Source organism: Silene latifolia, chromosome 11, assembly GCF_048544455.1.
Source record: "Silene latifolia isolate original U9 population chromosome 11, ASM4854445v1, whole genome shotgun sequence".
Taxonomy (NCBI): Eukaryota; Viridiplantae; Streptophyta; class Magnoliopsida; order Caryophyllales; family Caryophyllaceae; genus Silene; species Silene latifolia.
In genome coordinates, this window is record NC_133536.1 from 5593766 (window position 1) to 5598667 (window position 4902).

Below are 4902 nucleotides of genomic sequence, written 5' to 3' on the forward strand. Positions count from 1 at the left end.
TGGCAGATTTTATCAGAAGGTTTGACTAGCATATTATAATTAGCAGAATTAATTTGAGTGTTTGGTAATTGGCAGATTACGATTAGTAAATTGTTAATTTTCTTTGTAAAATGGAGAAAAATTTCTTATTTTACAATATGCTAACCAATATGCTGGGGTAAGCAGCATATTGACCCCAAATATGTTGTTTCAATATGCTGTTTACCAAACACTAAAATTAGCATATTAATTGGTCAAACATGCTAAAACCCTTAAATATGCTAAAAATTGGTCAATATGCCGTTTAGCAAACAGCGCCATAATCTGTTAGTTTCCAAACACGCTTTCTAAATTCTGCTAATTTCATATGATGGTCAAACCTGCTACTTAAATCTGCTAACCGTATTCTGCTAACGCTATCTGCTATCATTAATCTGCTTCTGTCGTTTGCCAAACAGAGATTAAAAATTAGGAGTAATTAAATATAATTAAATATAAGATGAAAATAAAAATAAAAATGAGTAGAAACTGACAAAGACTTGTGTTATTTTTGTAGATACAATTGAAAATATAATTGAATCGTTTTTATCTTAACACAACACAAAATACCGTTGTCTTAGAAAATACTTGCTGGTCTTTTTAGTCCACATTATATCATACTAGGCTAGCACATAAAATTATAAACAACTTTACATGAATACAAATTCACGGATCAAAGACGGCTGTAAACTTAAAATAATTTTAAAGTAATTTCTATATTTGACTAGTTTTTTTTTTTGGTGCGAAAGAGGGGCGAAAGCCCCGAAATTAATTAGTAACTATTACACGGGGGGTAGTAACCCCAAAGATGTCCTCCCTAAGGATAGAGCGAAGCTCATTAAAAGGAAGGTCTAAATGCGTAACTAAAGTACTTGATGCGACTCCCTTATTAGCCATGAAATCAGCTGCTTTGTTGGCTTCTCGGTACGTATGCTCTAGCTTTACTCTCCATTGAGTATCTCGAATCAACTTCTTGCATTGCTTAACAATAAATTTCAGATTATTGCTTACCAATTGATCTTCATTTATGAGGTTGACGCAGGGAGAGTTATCCATATGTATAATGAGCTTTGGTATGTTGAGTTCTTTGGCTCTCTTTAAACCTGCTAGGAGGGCTAGGAGCTCCGCTTTCATGGATGTACAAGACCCACACGAGAAGAAATACGCAGTGAGAAAATTACCAGTCTCGTCACGAAAGATACCTCCGCCCCCGGCTGGACCCGGATTACCTTTAGAAGCCCCATCGGTATTTAGAAGAACCCACCCGTGAGGTGGGGGAAGCCAGCGGATGAACACTTCGGACCTTGGATTGCGAGGTATAGGAATAAAGATGTTGTGACGATCAAGAGCTTGTTTCGTACTAGCAAATTGCTGTTGTAGAAATGTCCTCGGGTCTAGTGGGTTATCGTTTTCCCTTCCAAAAACAATATTGTTGCGCCACCTCCATATCCACCAACAAGTAATAGCAAAGTACATAGGCCAATCTTCTATGGAGGATTCAACATCATTACTTGCGTTTTTTGTCAGCCAAGTCGTGAAATCGGTATTGAAGAAAAAAGTGTTGTTGCGGCTAATACCCACCAGCTCCCATAGTTGCCGCGAGACATAGCACGAGCGTAACAGGTGCTCAACTGTCTCCTCAGCTTCATGACAACGACGGCATCTCGGATCGTCTCCCATATTTCTTCTAACCCGATTGACATTAACCATTAGACGACCATGAGCAGCTAGCCAAATAAATACTCGGACTCTTTGTTGGACTGGGAGGCGCCAGATGGAGCGCCAAACAGGAGACTCCGGAATTTCCTCGTAGTTGACCCCTTTTAAATACCCCAAAGCTGATTTAATAGTAAACTTACCAGACGAGGTGCCTTGCCAGTAGAGAGAATCCTCCAAACTCGGGTCATTGACTAGGGAAATGGATGCAATTTTGAGAAGTATTTCTTGTGGCAAGAAGTCAGCGAACAGGTCCCACTTCCAACCATTAGACTCACACCACATATCGCTAACAGTAGCTCCTAGAATATCCTCGGGGATAGGGCTTAAAACATTATCAGAGAGGCACACACCATCGACCCAGTTATGATCCCAGAAGAGAGTTCTTCTTCCATTACCCACTGCTGTAGCCGTACCCCTAACTATGGTTCTAGACTGTGACGATATCCCTGCCCAGATATTAGACATGTTGCTTTTGGGTTGGAAAATGTCTATGTCACATCTGTTGTTACAATATTTTGCTCGGAGGACTCGTGACCACAGGCTTTGAGGTTCGGCTAGCACTCGCCAACCAAGTTTAGTAAGGAATGCTGCATTGGCTTGTCTGGCTGAAACAATCCCTAGGCCTCCTCTGGACTTCGGCTGTTGTACTGTTTCCCAATTAATTAAATGGATAGATTTTTTATTCTCATCCCCTCCCCACAAAAAGCGACGAGATTTCTTGTCAATAGTATCACAAATAGTACGCGGGATTTTAGCAGTTTGCATACTATAATTTGCCAAGGTCGTAAGAGTTGATTTAACCAAAGTTTCCCTGCCCGCAAGTGACAGTTTCTTCGTCGACCAACCCGCTAATCTATTATTAATTTTGTCCTCTAAATGCTCGAAAGTATGGCGAGTGACCCTACCGTTGATGGTAGGCATCCCAAGATAGGTACCAAGGTCTTCGGTTTCCTCAAACCCGAGTGCCCTGCTCACGCTATTCCTGACCTCCACCTCGGTATTTTTGGAGAAAAATACCCGAGACTTGGCTGTACTTATTTTTTCACCCGAGGCCTCACAGAAATTATCTAAAACGTACCTCATGACTAGCGCTTGTTCCTCATTTGCCTCCCCAAATAGGACCATGTCATCAGCGAAGAAGAGATTGGTAATACACGGCCCATTTCGGCCTATAATAATAGGACGCCAGTTCTTGTTACGGACCTCAAGATCGATCGCTTGCTGTAATTTTTCTAAACACATGACAAAGAGATACGATGAAAGAGGATCTCCTTGCATTGTCTTACTCCTCGCGTTGGAGTAAATTGTTCAGTTGGCTCTCCATTCCATAAGACTTGCATTCTCGCTGTAGTCACACATTCCATAACAACATCCACTAAGAGACCCGGAAAACCCATATCCTTCATTGTGTCATAAATGAAGTTCCATCGAAGACGATCATAAGCTTTCTCCAAATCGATTTTAATGGCCATAAAACCCTGTCTTCCCTTTCTTTTTCTCATAGAGTGAATGGCTTCTTGAAAAACTACGATATTATCCGTAATTTGTCTACCCGGAACGAATCCGCTCTGAGTCTCAGAAATAATATGTGGGAGGACTTTTTTTATACGATTAGCTAAACTCTTACTTATAATTTGGTACGCCACATTGCACAAGCTAATAGGACGGAATTGAGAAATGACTTCTAGGGTGGTTACCTTAGGTATAAGTACCAAGTGCGTATCATTGAGGCCTTCTGGCATTCCTTTTCCCTCCAATGCTTTAAGGACCATGTCACAAAGTGATTCCGCCACAACATCCCAGTTTTTCCTATAAAAGAGAGCTTGGAATCCATCGGGACCGGGGGCCTTAAGCGCTCCCATATTATTTATAACCTTTTCTATCTCGGCAATATTAAAAGGTCGATTTAGCCATTCCCAATCATTATTAGAAAAGTCTTGAAAAATATTCCACGGAAGCTTATCCTCAAAGTCTAAGCTTTGCTCCTCTGTATAAAGCCATTTGTAGTAGTCAACAACAATTTTTTTAATCTCAGCAGGATCGTCTGTCCAGGCTCCGTTTTCGTTTTTCAAAGAAGTAATACGGTTTCGCCATCTTCTAACCAACGTACTAACATGGAAATAGGCCGTATTCCGATCACCATCTTTGATAAATTCCATACGCGATTTTTGATACCACAAAAGCTCTTCACGGTCTATAATTTCGCCAAGTTCCTTGCGAAGTCGTGCTTCTAATTTTATAAGGTAAGTAATGCGTTTCTTTGACAATTCACGCTGGCATCCTTCGATTCGAGCCATGAGTTCCCGTTTTTGTCTAAAAATATTGCCAAATACTTGTTGATTCCAATCTTGAACTTTTGTAGAAAAATTCTTGAGCCGTGTTGGAAAAACTCCGTCTGAAGGCCAGTTATTAGCGACGAAGTCTTGAAATTTCTCGTGAGTGAGCCAACACGCCTGAAAGCGGAATGGTCTATTGATCGCTGCTAGAGGAGCGAAACCATTGGGCGAGATTAGTAGCGGGCAGTGATCCGATTGTATAGCTGGTAAGTGCTTCACCATGGCGTCCTCGAACATGGTACCCCAATCCGAATTACAAAGAGCTCTGTCTAGCCTTGCACTTTGCCTTGTCTCGACTGAATTGCCACGAGCCCAAGTATGTGACGGTCCAGAGAAAGCGAGTTCTATCAGTTCACAATTTTCAATCCAATCATTAAAGTTTTCACACCTCCGAGCCATATTACGATCGCCACCATGTCTTTCATTAAGGGACCTGGTTTCATTGAAGTCTCCTGCTAGAAGCCAAGGACGGTTATTTGATCGGGCAAAGCTCTCCAATTCAGACCATAGTTCTCGTCGATTTGATGGGTCCGGACTTGCATACACAGCTGAAAAGAACCAAGGGTATTCTCCGTTCCTTGCTACTTCAATGGTTATAAATTGGGAATGTTCTATAACCGGTGATACAGTGACTATCGATGTTCTCCAATAAAGCCAAATACCTCCACTGTAACCCACCGCGTTAACCCGGGATTGCCCGTCATATCCAAGAATTTGTCCCAATTTTACCGCGTGCTCTGCCCCCATGTGCGTTTCCACCAACGCGAGAACAGAGGGCTTGTAAGTCTTAACAATTTCTTTAATAGCATTAATTTTGTTCTTACTTCCG